Source organism: Artemia sp. Qi Xiang Cuo, chromosome 18 (genome assembly GCF_049724085.1).
Source record: "Artemia sp. Qi Xiang Cuo chromosome 18, ASM4972408v1, whole genome shotgun sequence".
Classification (NCBI taxonomy): domain Eukaryota; kingdom Metazoa; phylum Arthropoda; class Branchiopoda; order Anostraca; family Artemiidae; genus Artemia; species Artemia sp. Qi Xiang Cuo.
In genome coordinates this window covers 7,583,580-7,609,878 of record NC_142811.1, presented here as the reverse complement: position 1 = coordinate 7,609,878, position 26,299 = coordinate 7,583,580, and the positions used below count along the sequence as shown (strand labels likewise).

Sequence of the window (26,299 nt, the reverse complement as noted above, 5' to 3'; positions counted from 1 at the left end):
GATCAAGAATTACTAAAAATTTAAAGAAATATGACAAAAATTTAGAATTTGTCTGCAGTTGCTCTGTAGAACCAAAGAGAGTTGCTTCAACTGATCCAACACAAGATACAGAAATGACATTTGCTGCATTTTGAAAACAATTGATGATTTTTGCTGGTTGATAATTTAGTCCTATTCATGAAAAATTATGCCACATGAGAACTTTACTGATAAAGAAAGAGACGAATATAGTCCGCCAAGGCCTATCAGTGTATTATAAAACATAAAATTGCGAAAAAAGGATGAAAACGAGTACAAAAAGTCGAAAAGTGCGATTGACAAGGAATGGCGGGAACATTCTGATAGTGCCAATGATGATAAAACAGTGACTCTGACAGCCGTGGATTACTGGAAATCGGCTTTGAGTGCGAGGGACCACCGTGGAAACCAAACTTAGCAAAGTTTGTGCAATATCTGTTTTCCTTGCCATTTTTAAACGTAGCTTCTGAAATACTGTTCAGCTTACTCAAGAAGTAAAGACAGGCAGAGGGAATTATTGGGTAACAGTAGCTTTGGCGTCCACAATTCAGACAAAACTTGACCTGAAGCCAGACGGAGTTACAGCAGACACACTGACGGTTGACCAGCCCCTCAGAAAGAGGCTAAAAGGAGTAGTAGCGCATCCCAGCACAGCTAAAAAGCCATGCAATAGACATAGATTATGAATGTAATGTGGTATATGTATCTGAAGGTTTTGCAATTTCTTATACTTTTTTCAGTTATATCAATACTAATGAGCTATGACTTTGCGTTTTCTCTTTATCATTTGTAAATACATCTGGGGATGGTGGTAAAAAAAAAATTATCCACTTAACTCAGACTCAATGGTCAAAGACCTAGTGTCCGTAATTCGTCAGGATTTTCTGTCCCAGTCTTTAACATAGTGGGCTGTCGTGTGGAATCTGAAAGGGCCAGAAAAAGTAAGGGTCGATGAAGAGAAATGTCTTAATTTAACAGCTTTAGAGTCTGAATGAAATATAACTGCACTTAGTTTCAAAATTAAATAGATTTCAAGCTTCTAGCTGCTTCCTTTTGTCATGTTTGACAACGACGACTGCCGAATTTTCTTTCCAGAATTGCAGCTGGCTCCAGTAAATCTGCACTCCAAATTTAGAATGTGGTACTTTATACTCAAGTCGCTCGAACACCTCCAAAAACTCAATACAAAAAACTGGAAATTCTACCAAATCCTGAGATCCGTCTCACGATTTTCTCCCGAATCCTGAGAGCCATCTCCCGATTTTCTCCCGAAAATTGTCAAGATTCTACAGATTGTTTGAAGAGATAAGTGGAAACACTGAGAACAAAGTGGAAGCACTAAGCACTACTGTGACTACCGACAAAACTTGAGCTGGTCATAAAAGTCTGTATTTCCCAGGTAACCTGTAAGAAAATAAAATGCCTTGAGGGTAATGAGGTGATTATAATTGTCATTTATTCTCCCATGCTAGGTAGAAATTAACGTCATTATTGTATAAAACACCACAAAAATCAACTGAAATACAATGTCACACAAATCCACTAGGCCTAGGCTACAAAAAAAAATCAGAACTTGGATAGTCTAATGATGCTCCGGTAAAGTTCTACCAAATCATACTATTGAGTTAAGACTAAAGTGAACACACCATTCGATGCCTTTATTATGCTGATTACGAATATAATCATCATTTCTACCGGAAATGAATTTCAGCCCCCCCCCCCTATATATGCCAATTGTGGGTTAGGTTTGGTTGGGTTAGATGTATATAGGGGGGGGGGGGCTGAAATTCATTTCCAATATAAATGATTATTATATTTGTAATCAGCATAAAAAAATGCATCGAATGGTGTATTCACTTTATTACTAACTCAATAATATGATTTGGTAGAATTTTACTGATGCTCCAACAGCCTGCAATTTTATTTTATGACAGTCTATATAACAGAAAAGATGTGTATATGATGGCTGCCCCCCCCCCCCCATTGCACTTTCTGACTGAAGGGCAATGAAATGAAGATCAGCACCACCAGTAGTGATTGTAAAATCCAGTGCTATATTTTTACCCTTTTTTACCTTACTTCTATAGGAAAAAACACTTGGGGTAATACCCCTAGTACCCAGACAGTACCTAGGCTAACCCAATCTTGGACAAATAAATATATCATAATTTATCTAGGCTATCATAAAACATGGGGATTAGGCTCCTAGTCTTGTATATAATGTCAATAGCCTTAGGTATTTAGGATTGGCTGATAGTTAGTACTATATCAGTTAGGATTGGTTGACTACAATTTAGGGGAACTTTTATAGTTTAAAACCAAGCTAAAGTTACTGGTACTAATTACCATATGTTAATTGCTGATATTGTTGAGCTAGCCAACTCTACACAAGAACTGCAGGTACAAGCTGATAAACTCTACAATACCACAAAGCCATTTAGGATAGAGATCAATACCAGCAAGACCAAAGTCATGGTAGACATAAACTAGACAACCTGCCCATTATCATCATAGGCAGGAGACAGGTTGAAATGGTTGACCACTTCCTGTACCTTGGTAGCCTACTCTCCTCAGATAATTGCCATAGCTCTGATGGAAATGTCAACTTGCACTTGCTAGCTCTAGCTTCTGAAGACTAGCCAACCTCTGGAAAAGCAACCACCTAGCCAACAAACACAAAATGCACCTATTCAACAGTTTAGTAATCCCCATAGTTATTTATGGATACAAAACAAGACTTTTTTAATGTCTTTCAAAATTCAGTGCTCTCAACAGGGCTACAAGGGCTCAAAACAGCCCATAGTACCCAAGAGTTTCAAAATATTTGCATCATAAAAACTGCCTAGTCAAATAAAAATGTCATTTTTAGCTGATTTAGGAATTATTGTTTCCATTAATCTTAATAGTAAAATGTTATTTCAAAAACAAATTTCCAGGAATGTTTAAAAAGAGCCTGAAACCTCTCAAAAATTATGTCTATTTTACTCTGCAAAACCCAAAAGGAACTGGAATTAAAATCCTAAAAATAACAGATGAGCAAATAAATCCCTAAAACAAATAGAAATTTAAATGAATACTTAAGCCAAATGTGATTAAAAAAAGAAACTACTACAACAAGAGTTTGGCCTAAACCCCCCTCCCCTGCCCCCTAACCATAAACCTTCTAAAGTCTATTGTGTCATTCATGTTTTACTGAAAACCCTATGTATTTTGAACTGTGTGCGTTAATTTTTCAAATAATTAACTAAAATCACTACAATAATCAAGATGACTAGAAAGAATAAATGAAATAAACTGAATGTTTAGCATATAATGATATTACATTCTAAAAATCTCAGCAGTTCAAAATTATTATTTAATATTAATTTTCAATGTTATAATTCAAAATAAAAGTTGAAAATATATTGGATTTTCAGTAAACTGAAAGTTATGAAGTTGACCTTAGAACGTTTGTGGTTAGGGGGAGAGGGAGACAGCAACAAAACTCTTTTTTGTAATAATTTATGTTTGTTTAAATTAGGCTTGAATATTCATTTAATTTCTACTTTTTTGGATTTATTTATTTTTTTATATCAGTATCTGTTATCTTTATGTCTGGTATTGTAATTCATTGTAATTTCCTGTAAGTTTTTGTTTAGTTTTTTTTTATTCTTTCACAGTAATTTCTAGTCCTTTTCAGTACAATTTATTATAGGACTTTGTTTCTGTTCCTCCTAAGTTTTAATATGGGTCATAATCTCACAACCTTCTACCAGAGGAAAGATGATCCTTTTTGCTGTCCCTCTTGATTCCTTCAAATATCCAAAACTGACTGGGAGACTTCCTTCTATTATATTTTTATATGACACTCATACTTGTCTATTTTGATGACAGTTCTCACATCTCCTATAGGCTCCTGGTGTCTATCCAGTCGTTGCTACTTTGCTGCAGAAAGAAGAAAAAGAAGAAAGACCTTTGATTCACAATTTTATTGACTCCAATCTGAAGTTCTGGTATGACAAAACAACAGTCCCACATGTAAGAGAAGTAATAATTAGTGGACAAAATTAATTTATTAGGCCTCTAGCAACTACCTTACAGGAAACTTCCCTTCAAGTCACTGATGGAGAAGTTGCACAACTTTCTGCTTTTTGTTTTTGCAAGATAACAGGCTTTTCATATTTCCCATTGTTGTTAGTTAGCATTACACCAAAAAAAGTGTCACCAAGCACTAGATGGCATTGATAGTTTTTTTTTACTCACACCAGTGGTAGTTCCCATTCTTATAAGGGATCTAGGTGTTTACCCCACAAAAAATGCCCTCTCCCCAGAAAGTAAGGTTTTCCAAATTTAATAATTTTACTTGAGTTTAGTTTTTTTTTAAGTTTTGTTGAGAAGTGCTGAGGAAAGGGAAAAAGAGGAATTTACAAACCAAAAGTATCTTAAAAGCTTAGAAAAAAGCACAAATCCATTTTGTTGAAAAGACTTCCATATGAACTTCTGCATTTTTTGGCAGTAGCAGGTGCCAAATTAAAAACAAAGAAGAAGAATAAATCCAGGTAAAAGATCATCAAAATTAAGCTAAAAATATATGGCACCAAACAGTTTAAGAAGATATAACTTTCCTTTGAAAGGATAGTTGGCTTTGGGAACCAACAAATTCTAAATTGTTTGAGTTTTTACAGATGAAAGCATTTTCAAATTCTTTGAGTTTGTTTTTCTTTTCTTCCAAGTGTAAAACTACCACAAATCACCATTAATAAATAAATGAAACCCAAAACAACCAGAAATTACAATAGATAACCAAGTTAAACTCAAAACAAGCAGAAATTAACATGAGTGGGGATGACAACCCACATGTCTCCTCAAGACCAGAACATAATTTGCACTTTACTTTAATTAAACCAAATAACCATGGATTACTACTACTAACAACTCACCACAGCACCAAGCCGCCTTAGGCCAACACAGCTACGCATGCTCCTCCTCCACCCCAATCTATTCAAAGCCTCCCTTTTTACACCCGCCCACGAAGTTCCCAGTTCCTTTAAATCTTTCTTTGTGACGTCCTCCCACCCCAGACGAGGACGACCTGCTTTCCGTTTAGCCCTAGATGGTTAGCCAAAAAGAACAATCTTCGGCAATCTTTCATCCTTCGTCCACACAACATGCCCTGACTACCTCAACCTTTCCTTCATTATAGCCCTAGAGAGCAGTAATGAACCACATTTTTCGTATAGCCTATTATTTGAAATACGGTCAGTCAGTTGGGTACCCAGAACAATCCTTAAGCAATTTCTCTGGAAAACATCTAGCAAATCTTCATCTGCTTTTTAGAGCATCCATGCTTCAGAGCCATATTTGACCACTGTCATCACTGTAGGTTCCAATAATCTGATCTTGGCTTGCAGACTTAGCTTCCTATTCTTCCAGACTTTTTTTTCAACTGTGAAAGAACACCCTGGGCCTTGGCTATTCTACTTTTAACATCTTCACTGCTCCCACCGTCTTTACTAATAATACTACCAAGGTAAGTGAAGCTGCCCACTTGATCAATCTTTTTATTACCCAACGTCACCTTTTCATCTTCACTTATTCCTAGCCTCAGTGACTTAGTCTTCTTAACATTAATTTTCAAACCAATTCTAGCACCCTGAACTCCCAAAACCTCTAAAACGTCATTCATTTTGCTCACACTTTCATCTAGGATGCTTAAACCATCAGCATAATCCAAGTCCGGGAGACTTTTTCCTACCCATTTGATTCTGTGGTCTCCCATTGCCTTTCCTGTGCTCCTGGACGATGGATTGTCAACCATGGATTTCTTTCCTAACCATAGATTGTCAGTTTAATATACATCTGATGTTTATTCCTTAAAGTCTTAATACTTCTTTATTTATTAAAGTAAAAAAAGTAAAGACATTTAAAATGTATTCTGTTTTCAGCCCTCCAAAGGCCAAAGCGTATTTTGTGCATTACTGAAAATTAAGTATATTTTAACATTTTTTTATATATATATTCATATATAAAAAATACCATAGACTTCCATGAATGAATATTGTTATATATTAACTAATGAGTCTACTTTTGTTAGTCCTCTTGAGTATTCTTGGTTATTACAATGATTTCCTTTCTTTTCTTTTTTTTTTTTTCTTTTTTTTTGATTGTTGTTCTTTTTGATATTTCAACAAATAAAACCACACTGTTTAAATTCGAAATGAATTCCAAGCCATTTAGAGGTTTTGAGAGGGAGGGAAGGGGAGAGGTTGCACCATTCTCATATGTAAACTTAAGTTAGTCTTGAGGTATCATTGTGTTATTGATAATTTCAGTTAAGTATGGTACAAATGAAACTCTGGTCTTATGTGTCATCTTATGAAGGCTTATGTGGCACTCCTGTTCATTTTAATTTCAACTTTTTTTAAAGTTTGACTTAATTATTCATCTAAATTTTTGCTTGTTTTGGGTTTTACTTACTCATTGATAGTAATTTTTGTTTGTTTTGAGTTACTATTTAACTTTACTTCTGTTTGTCTTTGTTTTAGTATTGCTAAATAATTTCTTTTTAAAACTTCTTTTGGAAAAAGTCTTATTTAGTTAATTTTTGCTTCTTTTTATTAGTTAATAATGAGAATGTTTGTAAATTTTTTTTAAGTTTTATGCTCAAAAATTATAAATTTGGCTAGATAGGGAGGAGCAATGTTATTCAAGTTGGGAAAATCTGTATAATTTTTGGTGTTCTAAAGGACTGAAGCCATTGTGACTCCTTTCTGATACAATTTTGAATGTAGACAAATATTAGTCTGCCATCTTATTATGACAATCTTATTGTATTGAATTTTGTTGTGACTGCTTGTTTGTTTAATGCATTTAAGGTGATCCATTAAAAATTGCTCTCTTGCCATCAATTGATCTCTTGCCATCAATTGATCTCAGTTGATCAATTGATCCATTAAAAATTGCCATCAATTGATCTCTTGCCATCAATTGATCTCAGTTGATCAATTGATCCATTAAAAATTGCCATCAATTGATCTCTATTAAAAACCTTTGAGTGTTAACTTCAAACTCCAAGCTATTTTCAAGATATTGCAAATGTGCCATTTTCATGACCTGGATAGACATGATGTCTTCTGATTTACCTCTCTCCACTCTGCTAAGTTAAAACTTGAGGTTTAATCTTCAGTGTTTGAACCAAACCCCAAAGCCATTACCAAAGTAAATCCTCTATAGCAGTGGTTCTCAAACTGTGGTTTGTGTACCCCTTGGGGGTATGCACAATTTTTAGAGGGAGCATGGTCAGCTAACAAAAAAAAATTAAAACAACCCTTTAACTCTAGGACTGGCAATTTTATTTATATTTAGCTATAGTTTACTTAGTACTGGTAGCTAAGAAGGGGTACCTAAAATGTTTTGTGGGTGAAAGGGGTACTGTGTCTAAATAAGTCTGAGAACCACTGTGTATACACTACTCTATGGTAAGTAGTGTAATTTACATTTCTTACCCGGGGGGCTAGGGGTCATGCGTTTTCTAAATGAATATTTATTGAACCCTTTGACTGTTCTGAATAAAATGGCATTCTCAAATTTTGATTGGATGCACTGATGGATAGCCAAAAAGAGCATGGAGGGTTACTGGCTTCCCTCAAACTTTTTTGAACCTAAGAATGACTTTGAATACTGAGTCACTAGAACTTTCAAGTGTGATTTCAAAAGCCCATTTCTGTTCCCAAGAAACTGTAGATATTGTAATTTGATTGCCAGAATCCACATGGTGTCCTTTGATTTATCTCAACTCTTTCCCCAAGTCATAATTCAATGTCTGTCCATTTTCCCACCCCCTCTCAATGTTGCTTGAAAATTCCAACTTAATACCTTATGCTACCACAAAAATATTGCATACCATAAAATACGATTTTGTCAGCCTGGCAGCACATAGGATCTTTTGATTTATCTCACTACTGTACCATGCATAAATTATTAGTTCCTCTGGATTGTATAGTGCAAAAACGTTCCTTCTAACTTCATCAGGGACAAAATGATTTTTAGATAGTTTGAACAATCCAAAATAATTGGAACAAAATAATTTTGAAAATTATATAGAAAGTCCTGGAAATGACTGAGTCACCTCATCAGCCGGTATTTTTTTTTTTATCTATCTTGACCGGAAAAAAATTCCCAAGCATTTGACATTTTTATTGACTAATTTATCTCTGGCTAATGTTGCTAATGAATCTTCCAAAGGTTCCAAAAATAATCTTAGATAAGGACAAAAAGATGAAATTGTATAAAAAAAAATCTGGAAATAACAGTAAAATTAAAGAATTATTGACAGTTTGTTGTACATAGATCCACATGAATTCAATTCTTTTCTTTTAGGTAAAAAAGGCATAGTTATTCAAGGTTTATTCAAGTTTTATATAAAAACAAAAGCAGGAGAAGGGCAAGAAAAAGCAGAGATAAGAGAAAAAGCTAAATAAGATTTATCTTTGCTCATAGAGGAATTGCAGTCAATTGCAGTCATATGTGAGAGAAAGATATCAAAGCACATTTACAAGAGGTATGCAGAGGATTCCGAGGTTTCATGAAAACTGTTAAAACAGGTAGGTCAAGAAATCTCATGGTATAAAACTTATATAAAACAGAAAACTCTGGGCAGTAGGGATTTTAAATACTGTAACAGCTTAGTAAACTTATTTCTAGATATTTTTTTTAGGAAATAAATCTGATTGTTACAAGCTAGTCTTCAGTTTGTGGTGTAAATTCACAGAAATTTTGGAAGTCAGAAGTTGTTTAGTTTTATTTAATTAACATAAAAAAAAGAAAATTTTTCAGATTTTTTTTTTTTTGGGGGGGGGGCTTTTTTTCTTTTTTTTGTGGGAATGTCAAAGAATGCTATTTTTGCTAACTTTAGGAAGCAATTCAGTATAAAACATTGGACTAGCTTATCTCTGAAGATTTTTACAAGACACTAGCATAAGAATTTGCCAATTGTAAGAAATATAATCAGACATGATAATATTTCCTACACCCATTTAGGAATGGATTCCTACACCCATTAGACCCCTGGCTACAACATTAACATGCTTCTTCATACAAATTGTTTATTGAAATCATAGCTAGTTTTATTGCTACTATACCCATCCTTAAGGGAATTCTCTAATAAATTCCCTTCTTGCTATGGAATTTCCTGACAGATGGAAATTCTTTGATGACCAAGAGTCGTTAAAACCTGCTCTAGAAATTTAATTAGTAGCCCTATGTTTATCCAATTTTTAACCCAAAATTTAATGATTAACCCGATGTTTTAATGAGTAACCCTATGTTTATCCCATGTTTCACCCTAAATTTAATGAGTAACCCTAATTTAATGAGTAACCCTATGTTTTAATAAGTAGCCCTATGCTTATCCTATGTTTAACCCTAAATTTAATGAGTAACCCTAATTTAATGAGTAACCCTATGTTTTAATGAGTAGCCCTATGTTTATCCTATGTTTCACCCTAAATTTAATGAGAAACCCTAATTTAATGAGTAACCCTAATATAATGAGTAACCCTATGTTTTAATGAGTAGCCCTATGTTTAACCCTAAATTTAATGAGTAACCCTATGTTTTAATGAGTAGCCCTATGCCTAACCCTAAATTTAATGAGTAACCCTATGTTTTAATGAGTAGCCCTATGTTTATCCTATGTTTAAATACATTCTTAGACCACACTGGCTATACATGATAAATGAAACTCAGAGAGGAAATAAACTAACAAAATGAAAAATAAAATCAAAAAGGGTGAACAAACGAGGATTTTGTCAGCCAGTGGCGAACCATGAAGAAGAAAAAATTTAAGCAAATATTTCGACAAGGACCTCCGCCAAGTCTTCCTCAGTGCTAAACAAAAAAGAAGACAAAGAAAATAAACGAAAAGCTAACCTTTCGAAGTCTACCCTACAAAGACAGAACAGAAACTGAACTGCCATTTCACAGGAATTGTTGGATAAAAATGAATCTATCCAAAAAAGAACCTTGCGAATAGTTTTCAAAGGAGGAAAAGTTCCATACTCTGTTCTTCTAAAAAACAGCTGGGTTAGATACCCTTGATTGGAGCAGGCTTAAGCTGTGGCTCTCTTTTTCGAAAAATGCATTACCAAACCCTCGATCACCCCGGAACGTCTCTCAGCCTGTTTTGCGGCTTGACTTCGAAAAAAAAAATTGTACCTTATATTACATAATTAATTAACAAAAGATCTATCTAAAAAAGAGCCTTTACCTTCAAAGAAGGTAAGGTTCTATACTCCGTTCATCTAAAAAAAAAAGGCTAGGTTAAGCAGAGTTAAGCTGTGCCTCTCTTTTTCGAAAAATGAAATATCTAACCCTTGTACAGTTTGGCAACACTCCCTTGGTTGGGAGTGTTGACACTTCCAACCCAGACCTCACCCACCCCAGGCTGTCTCTCAGCTTGTTCCTATCTTGTCCCCCATTTGCTTCTTGACTTCAAGGTCTGGAAAAAAATCGTACCTTGTATTACAGAATTAATTAACGAAAAATCTAATTAATTTGCTGATTGTTCCTCCGTATAGGTATATTCCAAACGATTTTTGCCATTTCTACCCCCAAAGCCTCATTTTTGAACCAGTATACTCGGCTTTTAGTCACAGGGTAGAATAAACACTTGTCATTTTAGCATGAGTGTATGGCATTTTTTGGAAACAAGATGAAATGTGTCTCACAAATATCAGTAGGCTCTGATGTATCTGGAATAGCTCCATCATGGGGTCAAAGCGGACAGGTGTAGGGGCCAATCCGAATAGGTAATATAGTTAAGCTATTTATTCAAGCAACAATGTTTAAAGTACAATAAAAAAAACAGAATTCAACTAAATACAATGCATACAAACGCCTCATTCACTTGACATTGTAGATGGAAAGATCACATCCAAATACCAGGCCTTTCACTAATCTTTTCATTCCACCTATCAGCAGAGGCGTCCCGAGACTCATTTTATTGGGGGCCGATCTTCGTAAATTTTACCGAGTCGTTACCTGATTTATGCCGGATTTTCTGTAGAAATCAAGAATTTTGCTAAATTTCTGCCAATTTTGTAAAATTTCTACCAAATTTTTGCCTCCGTCGAAAATATTAATGAATCCCAAAAAATTTGGGGGCAGGGCTGGGGACGCCCCTGCCTGTGAAGTTAAGGACTGGGATTTTGAATTCAATATCAGTCAAATCTACCTCAGCTATATCAACTTGCTTTGGAAAAATAAATTTTTCACCACTTCTGCGCAGAAAATTCACTACGGGCCATTCATTTTCAATCTGTTCAATTTCTCCTACATAAATAATAGCAGATTTTCCCTTTTTTCCAACGGAGAACTTTACCGAGACAAAATCTCTAGAACTGTATTCGATTAGTTCATCTTGTAGCTCACTATCATTGTTAAATGACTCATTAGAATCCTCAACTTCCCATGGAAACTCCTCTTCCCCCTCGCTACTAGTCCTCTCTTCTTGTTTATGTGGTGTCTTTGCTTTCTTTTTATTGGATGGGAGCTTTGGCGTCTTCAAAACTTTCCTTTGGGTTTCTGCTATAAGGTCATTCTTGTCGGGAGTATCTGTAAAGATTCTGGTCCTGCCATGTTTTCTAGCACCCCCCAACTGACGTACAACAGTAGATTTTGGGTAAGGTCTCACCGTTTCAGGTGACTGAATTGTAGGTACTTCCTTGTATGATGGTATTCTAGTCTGTGGTTCCCCTTGTGGTTCAGCTCTGTCAGTCACATATGCTGGAAGGAAATCAGACTCAGAAAATATAGTCTGGATGAAATGACCATATGCCTGTCTTAACAGACCCTGCAGTTATGTTCTGAGGACTTATCTTTTGAATAAATAGTACTTTCGACAGTTGTGCAGCTTCATGCATAGATATTCTTTGACCAGGATTTTGCTGAAACCACTCGTAACCAGTCGTAAGACTCTTTGAGAGCTTGGGACTATAAATTAACACGTCCTGTGGTTGGAAGTGATGCAAACAATGGGGTGGAAATGTGAGAAGGTGGATCCCCTTTTCCTTGCAAGAATTGATGGATTTAATTGAAACATTGCTTTTATGATTGTCCAGCAGCAATAGGACAGGATTTTCTAAAGTTGTATTGACTTGCCTCTGAAAATGGTGAATAAATAAGTAAAAATTGTCTGCTGCCATCCAACCATTTCGATGGGCAAAACCAACACATCCAGGGGGGGGGGGCGCTTCGAAACATCCTTTCAGGGGCCTTAACACGAGGAAAGACATACACTGGAGGAATGATCTGTAAACTTGCACTTACGAATCATAGCAAGATGCCATTCTCACCTCCTTCAGCTGACACAGTTTGTTGAACCTGTTTTGTTCCTTTCTTGGCAACATCACGTGGGGCTTAAACAACTGTAGAAAGACCAGTTTCATCACAGTTCCAAATTCTAGTTGGTTCAAATTGATAAAAAAAAATGAAGCGAATTCAAGTTCACAAATAACTACTTGACCACTGCAGAATTAAATCCAGTCGCCCTTGTTTGGCTGGTGTTTTCTGGCGTCCGTGTTCATAGCTTAGAGTTTTGCCTCATAGAGTTTTTGAACCAGTCTAAGCCAGCCATCTCATCTTTATTCCAATGTTGGGGACTGCAGTAGACAGTGTCAATGCCCATTCATAAGCCAACTTTCGAACAGCCTTTGGTGTCAGACCGTACTTCATTAAGCTACATTTCTGAAGGTAGGTGCTGAGCTCTTTCTCTTTTTTTTCATAAATACTGTTCGGAGAGGATTCCCAATCGCCTCAGAGACTGCTGGTGCTTGTGCACGGACTGTTTTAACCCCTTCACTTTCTATTCCATAAAGACGTTTCTGTGTACGCTTTACAGCATCAAATACTGTTGTTTTTCTTAATCCAAATTCTTCAGCAGCTTTGCCAAAGGTTAGTCTCTCTGCTAACATTGACTCCAAAGCCTTTTTAAGTTCGTCCTGGTCAGGACGTCCATGACCAGTTCTCAAATACGTTCGGACCATTTAAGAAAAGAGGGAGTCCGTTAGTCATGCTAAAACAAAAGACTAAGTACCAAGAAACTAATAAATAAACATCTGTTTTTGCTTTTCCGACAGATCTGGAATTCATTTTGGAAATTACAATTTCCTAATATTTTTCTTTTGCTTATTTTAAAATTATGAAATTTTTACCGATGCACCATGTTTGCCTTCATAGAACTGCAAAAAAATATGAAAAAATAACTTGTTAAATTTAACTGCACGTGTTGTAATTAAACTTCAAACATTAGCAATCTGTTATGTCTCAAATACAACTACATGCTTCAAAGGAAAGGCTAAGGCTTTCTTAAGCTATTTGACACCACGTGCAATTAGCTTATTTTGCTGATTAATTACAGTTTTCAAACAGGTTGTTTCCATTAGAAATTTAAAAAGTGGTTTTCTCTAATCTCACAGAGTGTATAGGATCCGATAAGTTTCTAGGTAACCAACTCAAAAAATCAGTTTTCATTGTCATGGTTCTTGGTACTTTAAGGACTTATTTCAGTTAATAACTTAATATTACAACAGTCACCATGGATAATTGGCATAAATGGTGAAATAAAAACAACCTAGTATCCAGCGCTAACCTTAAACAGTAACAGATAGAACAAACAACATCCATGATTAAAAATCCCATCCCTTGTACGGGATGGCCCTTCTCCCCACATTTTTTTAAATTTGTCATTGATTTATTTCTGTTTTTTGACAATTTTGATAAAATGACAGTGCTTTATTTTTTTTCATGTTTTACGTGTATCATTGTTTGTATACCTTTTTCGATGTTATTCTGTTTTTGTTTTCACTCCGAAATACGAAGTCTTTTTTTTTTTTTTTTTTTTTTTTTTTTTTTTTTTTTTTTTTTAGCCTTCTTTATCTAGAAGCCTTTCTATTTGTGTTTTTTCTCCTTTTTTTAGCTTTATTATTACTTTCGAATTATTTTTATCAGTTTATTATTATTTAGTTAAGTCTTTTATATAACTTATATGGTTTGTTATAGAAAGCTTGTGGTTTTCTTGGACAAATACAAGGTTTTACAGCCAATGGCATGTTGTAGCTTTGCCATTGTATCTCTTTATGGAATAAATATTTAAAAATATCAAACAGTTCGTGGCAACGAACTGTAAGTAAGGAGCGATCCCGCTCAATAGTAATTGAAACTCTAAAAAACCGAACTTTGATACCAATAGATATATCAAAAATTGCCTTTTTATACTGATTTCAAATATACCAATTTCATTCAGTTTAGTTTTACCCATCAAATGATACTAGCCTGAGAAAACTTTCCTGATTTTCGAAAAAAGAGGAAATAGCCCCTAAAAGTCAAGTGACCTTAATAAAACTCACACCATCAAATTCAGCCTATCAGAGAACCCTGTTGTAGAGGTTTCAAGCTTATATCAGCAAAAAGGTGGAATTTTGTATTTTTTGCCAGAAGAAAGATCACAGATGCGTTTTTTTTTCAGGGGTGATCATATCGACCAAGTGATCCTAGAATATCGAGAGAGTGCTCACTCGAACAGAAATTAAAAGTTCTAGTGTCCTTTTTAAGTGACCAAAAAATTTGAGGGCAACTAGGCCCCCTCCCCCGCCCCTTTTTTCCCAAAATCGTCTGATCAAAATTTTCAGATAGCCATTTTTTTCATCATAGTTGAAAGACCCAATAAATTTGCCTTTAGGCATAACTTAACCCTCCACAGCCCCAAGGGAAAGGTCTTTAAGTTATAAATTTGCCCATTTTTTGCGCACAGTATTTGTTATTGGGATGTATCCATAATTTTTTTTTGGGTGGGCGGGGGGAGGTGGCAAATTTTCTGCTGCGAATTTTCCACGGGGGGATTTTCCATCCAAAGAGTGAGCTTGTCAGGGGAAATTATACACTGGGGGAATTTGCTAGAATTCTTCAACAGTTTTTTTATATGTCTTGCTTTCTCTTTTCTGTCTCAATTTTACGCGCGGAGTGGTTAAGAGTAATTGTCTAGGGTAAATTTTCACCGGGATAAAATTGTCTAGAAGATGTTTCTGTGGGAAGGGGGTTTCTCCGTGAGGTGGGGCCAGATTTCCTGGCATTATTTAAAAAACGATCAGAAATTAAATTAAAAAAACAAGTTTTTTCAACTGAAAGTAAGGAAAAATATTAAAACTTAAAACGAACAGAAATTATTATGTATATGAAGGGGGTTCCCCCCTCATCAACACCTCTCTTTACACTAAAGTTCGAATTTTTTCCCAATTCTTTATGAATGACTCCTGAAACACAAGGGCCGTTTAACTATAACATAGGACGCTTTTTTGACCCCTTCATATACGTAATAATTTCTGTCAGTTTTAAATTTTTATGTTGCTCCTTACTTTCAGTTGAAAAAACTTGTTTTTTTTAATAATAAACACTAAGATTCATTTGCACATAGCAAACTTAACTTATCCGTAGATACCTTAGATCAGCCTGAGCCTCCTGAGGCACCCAGGCTATCAAAGAGGAGCCGCCAATCTTCACTCGTATTTGCCGCTGCAATGATATCCTCCGATATCGGTTAAACGGAGGTGTGCATGACTCGTAGATCTTTTTGACAGGTCTAATGCAATGTCTGTCCGTATCGTTCCTTACTATGAATTTTTGACGGTTGCCAGTGTAATTTAGCTTTACAAACTCTATGGTCATTGATGTACCAAAAGCGCGCCGAATGTATCGTCCTTTTGACTCTAATAACTTCGGCCATTGGAGGCGGGCGCGTCATTTCACGATTAACTGGTTTGGCACCTTATGTGACAAATGGATGTATAATATTCTACGAAGATACGAGTTTTCAAAAGCCAGGACTTCTCTCTCTTGTTCTTTATTCAGGTGCCATGTTTCTACTGCGTATAGTAGCATTGGCATAACATTGCTGTTTAAAAGGTGTAGCTTTAGGCGCAGAGAAAATCTCTGAGATCTCCATACTTGACGTAATTTGTTTAAAGCACCATTTGCCTGTCCTATTCTGGTGAGTGTTTCTTTCACTATCGAGCCGGTGCTCTCAATGATATTTCCCAGATATTTGAACTGGACAACTTGCTCAATATTTTGGTCGCCACATTTAATGGACAGAGGAGAGTCACTAGTCACCATGCATTTGGTTTTCTCAGCATTCACACGTAGGCCAAAATGGTTTGCCTTTACCGTGACTTCGTCAAGTAATTCTTGAAGCTGCTTTTTGCTTGACTCAAGCACTGTTAAGTCGTCTGCGAAGTCAATATCATTGACATGGACTTCGGGGCTCAATCTGATGCCTTCTGTCCCTGTGTTCCGTAGGATGTAATCAACCATTATTACAAAAAGTAATGGTGATAGAACACACCCCTGTTTTACTTCTGACAAAATCCGGAAAAAACGAGTTTGGCCCTCTGGTGTCTTGACGCAACATTCACTATCCTCATGTATGGCGGTAATAATCGTCAATATTTTTTCAGGTACCCCATAGCGGATGACAATCTTCCATAGCCTTTCACGATCTACGGTGTCGAAGGCTTTCTCGAAATCCACAAAGATCATATAAATCTTCGCACGCATCTCCCTGCTTTCTTCGGTAAGAAGTCTAAGCGTGAATACAAGGCCCGCACATGAGTCATTTGGCCTGAATCCATACTGTTTGTCTCGGAGATGATGATCAAGTTGTGTTCGTATCCTCTGTCGGATAATATGTAAGAGGATCTTCCAAGGTATTGAAATTAAACTTATACCCCACCAATTGCCCGGTTTAATAGTGTCTCCTTATTTTAATATCCTGATGAGTGTGCTGTGCTTCCAGTCTGATGGTACTTTGGCCGTTGTCCAATCCGAGTGAAGAGTAAAGATCAAAGGGAGATACATGAGAATATTGATGCCTATATCATCTCTGCAGATATGCGGTCCAGTTCCGGATATTTTCCATTTTTCATTTTCTTTGCTGCTTCTTGTATCTCACTGGAACAAGGTGGACCCGTGCTGATATTTAGGGAGAAGATGGGACCCTCTGGAATGCCAGATGGTTCTTTTGGGGCGGGTCTATTTAGTAAACTTTCGAAATGATTAGCCCATAGTTAATTGACTTCACTCTGTTCTGCCACCAACACCCCCGACTGATCTCTGACATGGGCCGTCTCTATTTGTCGGACGTTTCCCTGTGAAAGCAGTGGTGGTTCTATAAACAGTTTTCCGGTCTCCTCTTTTTGCTGCGTCATCAGCCTATATTGTTGTATCCTCTAGAAGGTTTCGCTTATCTGTACGGGCACTTTTCGTGACAGCTCATTCAACAGCTCAGTACTGTTCCTTATTGAAAACAAGACGGTGAGGAACTTGTTGCTGGAGGACAGAAATTTTCATCTTTTTTCTTTCTTCCATTAGTTGCCAAGTTTGCTTGGACGGTTATTGGTCTTTAGGTTTCCTACGGAAGCCCAGGGTTGATTTAGCTATTTCGTGGTAGCACTCCTTCGTGGCTTCCCATACTATTTTGTATTCAGCTTCCTCTGGTATGGATAGAGCTTCAAATCTATTGTATAGCTCCATTGTAAAAGCCTGTTTTAATGTCTTGTCCTTTGGTTTCTCTGAGTCAAAAATAGGTTTTCGGACTGTCCTTTTGTTGTATATCTTCTTTAATTTTTGACAGAGCTTGGCTATCATAAGGTTATGATCTGATCCGTCAGATCCTCTATAGGCCCGAACATCTTGTAGACTTGATCGCCATTTTCTGCTTATAAGGCCGTGATCAAACTGATTTTTGGTCATTCCATCTGGCGATGTCCAAGAGTACTTGTGTGTGTCTCTGTGAGGAAACCGAGAACCACCAACTACAAGGTCATTTATTTGGGTAAAATTAATTAGAAGATCCCCATTTTCATTTTTTTGAACCAGACCTTGTTGGCCAAGAACTTGTGGGTTGAAGGATTGGTCTTTTCCTAATTTAGAGTTAAAGTCTCCAAGAAAGCAAACAACGTCATGTCTTGATATATCCTTGGCTGCGGCTTCAAGTGATCTATATAACTTGTCTTTTTTTCACCAGTGACTTCATCTGTAGGGGCGTAGCATACAACGACTGACAGTTTAGCATGTGTTCCCAAAAACCTTGCAGTTAATATTCTCAGTGATATGGGACTTTATTTTTGGAGTGACTTGTGCGTCTGGTTTGGCATCATCACGGCAGCTTCAGCCTCAAGTTTGTCTGATGACCCGCTATATGTGATGGTATGGTCAGCATCAAGCTTTTTTTATTCCTGAGCCAGTCCACCGCACTTCTGACAATGGTAATTTGTCTAGGTGGTATTCTGTCACCACTTTTTGTACATGCTCTCTTTTGGATGGTTGAGACATCGTTCGTACATTCCAAAAACCAAATTTCAAGTTATTATTCGCTTTTATAAACCCCGTCCTTGGGCGCGCTGGTGCTGTCATCATTAAGGGGTTCAATCCGAGGCTCAATCTTGATGTTTCAGTTGGTATTTCAATTGCCCCCAATGAATGTCCTCAAGGTCCTGGGTGTGAGTTGCAGGCCCACAGCCAAACCCTCCTCCTTTTCCAGGCATGGGACTGGCTACCTGATACCCAAGGCACTTTGGCAGGCGGAGTTTTGGCATAGCAAACTTAGTCTCAGGATATTATTTCACATGCTTATTCACAATTCTCAAAATAAAGTGAATTTAATATCTTTTTGTTGAAAGGTAAAAAATACGACATTGGACTTTATAGTCCCTACCGGGGTGCTGATCTCCATTTCAGGGCCGTTCATCCAGGAAGTGCAATGGGTGGTTGAGGGCCAGTCATCCTGAGCTTTCGCACACCGTTCTTGTTTACCTTCCCTGCATTTCTCCTTGTACGTATTTAGAGCTGGGTCGCCTCTGGCTGAGCTTACAGATTCACGCCAGTGACACCCATTCTAAGGCAGCAACATCAGGGCTCAAATCCTGTCATCATGGCCAAAGGTTTTCAAGTCTAACGCGCTAACTACTCAGCTAAGACTAGGCTGTTTTGATGAAAGCTTTGGCGAAAAATGAGATCTGGGTCATTCAAAATATTTCAAAGCATCTGGTTGTTTGAAGATTAATTTTAGTTATTGTTTATTTTTTGTGATTTTCTAAGTTTAATGTCTGTGCTGAGAATAATTTTTTATTGAAATAAGAGTTTGCTTTGCCATTATTGTCCTTATTTTTCAATCTGAGTTCTTCTATAGTAATTAATAATATACTGAATAAATGAAAATGATTAATTAATTAATAACAAAAAAAAGTAATAAAAATAAAATAAATTAAAAACTAATTAAATCACAGTAATCAAATAATTAACAATAATTAAATAATTTAAATGATGAATTAGAAAATAATTCAGATAGAGAAATTCAAATAATTCAGATAGACTCTTCTACTCTGAATTATTCAAATTTCTTTTAGTGATAATTCGTATTTCGGCGATAACTATATATTATATAGTTATGTATTATATTTGTAGATAATTAGCAATAGTGATAATTATTTCCATAGACGGGAATTTGTTTTGTTATGCCAACTTTTTACCTTACCTCTTTTTGCTCTTTGGCCTTTTACAGAGCGCGTGATTGATCATGAGTCAAAAGAGACGAAACATGTTTATATGCGTGGAGTTGCGGTCGGGGGAGGAGATTGGACAGGGTAGAGCCCAAAGGATCCCACTTTGGCCCTTAATCACACATATTGATAATTGTATGACTCTGATTTTGACAAATAAATAGTAATATTTCTTTAAAAAGGGAATATTCACTTGATGCCTTAAATAGAAATTTAGTTAAATATGATTTAACTAATTATATTAAAAAAAACAGTAAACAATACTACTCTACCTGTTACGAATAGACCTTCTAGGCTGGCTGCCAAAAGGGCAAGATTAGCTGTAAGAGCTTGTTTGTAAATGTTTTTATACCATTTGAATGAATTGTCTTTTTTTTCACTTCCTTGATGTACCAGTCCTGGTTGAACTTCCCTGAAGTAATGATGCTAGGACTGTTTTGAAAATATTTTAGTTTTAAAGATTGTATTTTAATGTGAGTTCTTTTATGTTCGTTTAAACCTCAGCCCTTGGATATAGGGTCGAAATATTCATTTAAAGTTGCATTCCAGTGTCTTGTATAAAAACTTTCCCTATTGTTATACTTGTTGTTTATGTGTAACATGTCCATCTTTAAATTTACATTGATCATATATGGATAAATTTATATATGGATAATATATAATATATGGAAAATATATATATGGATAAATTTACATTGATCATATATGGATAAATTTATATATGGATAATATATAATATATAATATATGGAAATATATATATATGGATAAATTTACATTGATCATTAAAATTTTCCTTAAAAGCTGAGAAAATGATTGACTTAAAAAAATGCTCAACTGGTCTTGTAGCTACAGGGCAACTCTAAAACACCGATTTTACCCTATATAAGAAAATAGACAAAAACAGGTTTAAAATAGACTACTTTTGACAGGATTAGTTTTATAGTAACAATAGTGAATTTCTCTAAAATAGAAAACTAATAGGAAGAGCCAAATCAAACGCCAAATTTCTCAAAATACAAACCAACAACAATTTAAAAAGGTGTGATATATCCATCTTTTAAATTATATTGACCTTTACAAATTTTGGCCGTTATTCAACGGTAAAATTTGGGTGTTAATGCATCTACTTAAATGATTTGTATAATTTGGTGCCCCAGCAGGTTGGGCAGCATGGATTGTGTCCCTCCAGCTTTACCTCTGGTGTAGGGGGCCAATTATAGTGCAGAGGTGATTTTAGGGGTGGGACAGAGGGGACACTTGTTCTGGGTGCAGAAATTTTAGGGGATGCAAAATTTTAAATAAATGATCTAATCGTGATAATCATTTTGTAATTTTGAAATTACATTTTTATTGAGATAAAGTAGAGGTTGCAGATGATAATTGAAAATAATTAATTAATAAATTGCAAACCAATTGATAAAATTAAAATAAATAAAAAAATAATTAAATAATAGCAATTAAATAATTGATAATAATTATAAAATAATTCAAATAAATTATTAACTAATTAATAAATTAAAAATTATTTTGTTAATAAATGAAAATTTTATTAAAATCTGGCCTGAAAATTTGTAGGATATAGGAGAGGGAGTTCTAATCAAGATTTTGCCCCTGGCGCAAGAGAGGACAGAACTGCCACTGGTGTAGTGATATGCCCATTTCGTGAAATAAAATTCACATAATAACGCACCTATCTGTTACACATAACTTGGATAAAACTGATTGGGATGGATAAATTTGTATCTAATTATTTTTATTCATCATTTTATTGTTTTTGTTTTGTTTTCATAAATTGAATGAGTTTCATCGTCTTACTTTAGAGTATTTCATGATCACTAATTTGAATTGTATAAAATTTAAAAGGGACTCATGAAACAAAATAATTTTGTTCATGAAACAAAGATTCATGAAACACAATAATTTAATCTGGATATTGCAAAATGAATATAAAATAATGTGGCTCTGAAATAAATTGAATATTTTATTTCAGATCCCATGCTTCCTTTTGGTTTCAGTCTGAAAAGGTACTTGGCAAGTTCATTCTTGAATCAAAAGTGGAGCTGGATAACTCTTATAGGCCACGGCCACGTCCTCCAGCAAAAGTTTGTTGCTACTTGGCTTGCCAGGCTTAGAAGATGGGATGGCAAACATTTTGGCTTGGTATCTTGAATTGGCTGGACGAAAATGTGGGATATGACTGCATAGCTCACGGAAGAAATAAAAAGTAAAAAAGCACCATTTAGAAATGGGTTTATGCAGTGGAGCTGCTGAGGGTTTGCAAGGGGGATAGTTGCCCCTCCCCCAATAATATGGAAAAAAAACTATAATTTATTATGGTTTTACACATGTATAAGTGGTACCAACCCATTCTCTTTTTCTATTGTTATCAGTTTTATCATGCTGCATTAAGAGACCGAGTTTTGCTTTTGAAGGGAATTATGGACATAAAAACGATAGTCAGTTTAACGCCCCTCCGGAAATGTATACCCCGTTTAACGCCCCTCTGGAAGTGTATACCCCCCCCCCCTCCTTACCCTGATTTAGGCAAGAAAAACTTGTGTAATATTTTTAGAATTTGTTCTTTTATACAAAGATACAAAGGGGAATGTAATTTTCAAGCTGTAGGAGTTCATTTTCCCTTCCAATTGGCATCCCTAGCAATTTTTAATTAATTTAAGGTTTCTGCCGCAAGGATGCCAAGAATTGCTCAGATTTTCTGAATATTCTTTGTCAAACAATGCCCAACAGATAAGTTAATAATTCTAACTCTGTTTTTTGAATACTTTCAAGTTTGAAATACGGTCGCACATCTGTGACAGTATTACCACAGATGTCACACAATCTGTGGTAATATTTTGACTTATTCTGTATCTTTACTTAGACAGTGCTATTGCGCTGCCTATGATTTTTGTTTCAGCTTTATGTTGTCCGCTGAGGCCAATGCTATTTATTAATCTAAATCGGCGAACCCACAAACAAATCAATTTAATAAATAATCCTAAATAATATTTCAATGAATCATGTATATTATAAGTTTAGTGTAACAAATTAAATCTTACAGAGTAAAAATCCATTCAAAATTACAAGCATATGGATTTTATGATACCCAGGGCTATTAGAATAGAGCCTGGTTCAATTATGAGATTGAGCATCCTGCGCTGGGTGTGGGGGTCGGGGGAATCGGAGGGGGATATGTACTGTAGCATTAGTGGTGAATCTGGTTGAAAAAGCCGAGTGTGCACGAGATTCACCTTCGCCCACCCGAAAACTTGTTTATACTATACTACTGTCGTCTGCAGCAGCTAATTGCTGACAACCATAGTAAAATCCAAGCACCAGCATTTATATTTGTGATTGTTTAATGTATGTTTATTGTTTATAATGTATTGCGTAATGTTTTTAAATTTATCAAATAGCGTGTTTGCTAAATAGTTACTTTTCTTCACTACCGCTTGAATAGCACCCTTTCTTGCCCTCCTGCCCCCCCCCCCCAATAAAATACTGTACCTATGCCCTTGGGAGTTAGGTGAGTCAAATTCTTTTTGAAAATAAACTAAAAATTAGTTCAATTACAAAGCAATGATTCTACAAATGGGATTAGTTTTCAGTTTTTTGGAAATTAAAAGAAATCTACAAAAAAAAGTAAAAATTATAGAAAAAATACTACTAGAAATAGACTTTGTGGTGGCTTTGTGGAAACTCATAACTTTAATGGTTCAGATCTGACGAGACTATTTTACAGTTGAATGCTGAAGTGCTTTCTTAAACCGAGCTGCTGGCAAAAAGAGGTTGTACTTCCTAAAACTGAGGTGGTGGCAAAAAGAGGTTGTACTTCCTAAAACTGAGGTGGTGGCAAAAAGAGGTTGTAGTGATTATATCAAAATTAATATTTAATGAAATAGAAGGGTTACTGAGTCAACTTCCTATGATGCAGTAAGTGAATATCTCCCCTCCCCTACAATTGTCTTAAAGGGAATCAGATAACACTGAAGCCTGAAAGACTCATATCCATCTGACTTTTTAGTGGGGTATAGTAACTAACTCCAGTAGCTCCTCCTTCTCTCTGTCTCATGGTTATTAGGGTTTCTTCAAAAAAGGTCTAAATAAGTCGTAAGGTTTTTTTTATATTGGCAAATTTGATCGTCATTTCTTGATTGGTGCTAGATAAGGTCCAAAGTCGCCTTTGTTTATTCCTCCTCTCACCCCCTCCTCAAAAGACCTAACAGGGGGAATTGTTGTCTACTCAGACTGAAACTAAACTTCATAACTTAGGATGCAGCTAAAAGTTAGACTTTCACCAGTTTGAAATGACTGATATCATTTACACTCTACTATTGTGTAGGGCAGGGTTATGAAATAAATATGATAGATTCACGAAATACAATAAATACAAAACAAATTCAAAAGCAAACATTTATTGGTATTCTTTCGTAAGTTGTCTCCATTAAGTGAACAATACTTTGTGGCCTCATTTCATACCACCCTCCCCTTTACGATAAACAAGATCAGGGTCTAAATTCTCGCCTACTTTTTTATGAAGAATATTCATGGCACCTGGCCACTAAAACTCTGAGTCGAATAGGCCGCTAGTCAACCATTGCCTAGGATTTCTTTCGAGAATTGTGTCAGTTTGGTTTTCTTTAAAAGGAGTCAACAGATGTATTTTCAGGGATAACAACTCTTGGGAAGTCACTCCAAACGGAGATGCAGCGTGTTATGAAGCTGAGTAGGGGATTCCAATGTACCGTGTTTCTCAGTATTTTCTGTTCTTGAATACGTCAGAGCTTAGTAACAACGTCTGCACCAGCTTGAAATGTATTCTGATGTTTGCTCCCTCCTATAGGGTTTGGCTGGCTCATTAAATAAATAGGACAAACTCGTAAAATTAAAATAAAAAGAAAATTATTTACTGGTAGTTTTTCAAAGGTTTTTTTAATTCATTTTTATTCCCATGTAACCCCCTCTCAGTAATTTTTTTCCCTTTCATGTTCAAAATCTAGCAAATGTTTTAATGATTCGCGGATTATCTTCATTTTACCTTCCCCTTATTAGTGTACGCTTTTTGTCAACAGCGTACATTTTTATCTATTTTTTTTATTATAAAAAAGTCCATGGCGCCAGGCTGCTGAAAATAGAAGGGCTAATCCACCACTAGGCAACCATTTGCCTAGGTCTTTTTCCTAGAATTGTGTCTAGTGAATTCACTTTTAAGGAATCAACTGGTTGGTTTTCAGAGATCGGATATCCTAGGAGACCATTGAAAATGGAGGTGCAGCGTCTTATGAAGCTGAAGTACTCAGGACAGGGTGTCAAATCTTGTAGGTAACTTGACTACTGTGTTTCTGTGGATTGCGTAGTGGCAGTTTTTATCAACAGCGTACATTGTCAGTGTCCAGATGTACTTGGATCAGAAAGTACGCCTCAGGCCCTACTAACAACTTTTTACGCAATGTTGAAATGACTGACAGGGCCGTATCCAGGATTTTTTTTCGGAAGGTATTTTACAAAAGCATTTCTCTTATGGGAGGGGGGGGTAACACTGTATTGAAAGCTGAAAATTGCATAAAGTGAAGTTTTGTTTAATCAGTGGATTTTCCTTCACACGTGGAAGGAATCGATTTAAAAGGAACAAAACATTACGAAAACAATGGTCATTAAAGATGATAAAATTAAGTTAATTTCTATATTATGTAGAAATTATTTCTATGTTTCTTATTACGTTTTTTAAATTAATCAGTTTAATTTATTCAATATTTTGTTTATTATTAATATTTGATGCTTAACTTATTACTACGGAACATTACGAAAATAATCGTCGTTAAAATGATAAAATTAAGTTAATTTCTATATTTTTAGTTTATTGCTAGGTTTATTATTTAGATTAACCAGTTTAATTTGTTTAGTGTTTTTTTTAATATTTAATGCATATTTTATTTATTGTAACTATTTAATTCATTTGATTAGTTAATTTAATTTAAATTATTGCAGGGTTTTCTGTTGTTTAAAGACCAATACATAGATGATAATGAGGTTCGCGAATTGCTGTCTAAAAGTCAGCACCATAATTTCTTATCCAATCAGAGACTAAAAAGCAGAAGAAGCTGATTCTGCTTAAAGGTTGAACAGACCGGTGTGGTACGCCATCTATCCTAGCTTTCATTGATTTATAAAGTGATAGTTAATTTCTTCGTTTATATTTTTAAAATTGTTTGTTTGTTGTAAAAAAAAAAAAGGCAAATCAATGATGCTGTTAAGTATTTCAATTAAACCTGTGTGTCTGTTGGTATTTTAATTTTCAAAAATCTCGTTTTTAGTAAAGCAGTAATTAAACTTTAGCCTTAAAGTGCCAAGGACAGTGAAATGAAATCTGATTATTGGAATTGTTTAAGTAGAAAATTACACAACTATTTAATTATCAAATTATCAGGAAAAATCGAGAGCTTAATCTTTTGAGAAATGACCTCCATTCGTGGTTATGGAGTTTTGAGTAGTGGCACCTGCCCAATTAAAAAAATAATAAATAAGTAAAAAGCTAAACATGAAAACAGATAAAGATAATTTAAAAACATGTAGCGCCAAACAGCTCAAGAAGCTGTAGCTTTCTCTCCAAACAGGTCACCAAACAGCTTAAGAATCTGTAGCTTTCTCTTCAAACAGCTCAAGAAGCTGTAGCTTTCTGTTCAAACAGCT

General features: G+C 35.5%; 1 long non-coding RNA gene across 3 annotated transcripts; it reads left to right on the top strand.

Annotated features, from left to right (window-relative positions):
• The first annotated feature begins 1,330 nt into the window (after window positions 1-1,330).
• LOC148941159 (uncharacterized) lies at window positions 1,331-26,299 on the top strand. Of its 3 annotated transcripts, XR_016143274.1 has the most exons (5): window positions 1,357-1,456; window positions 3,910-4,035; window positions 8,377-8,600; window positions 21,600-23,434; window positions 23,472-26,299. It is a non-coding gene; the product is annotated as an uncharacterized LOC148941159 (long non-coding RNA). The 3 variants fall into 3 exon arrangements; XR_016143273.1 differs by having other exon boundaries at window positions 1,331-1,417; window positions 21,600-26,298; XR_016143272.1 differs by having other exon boundaries at window positions 21,600-26,298.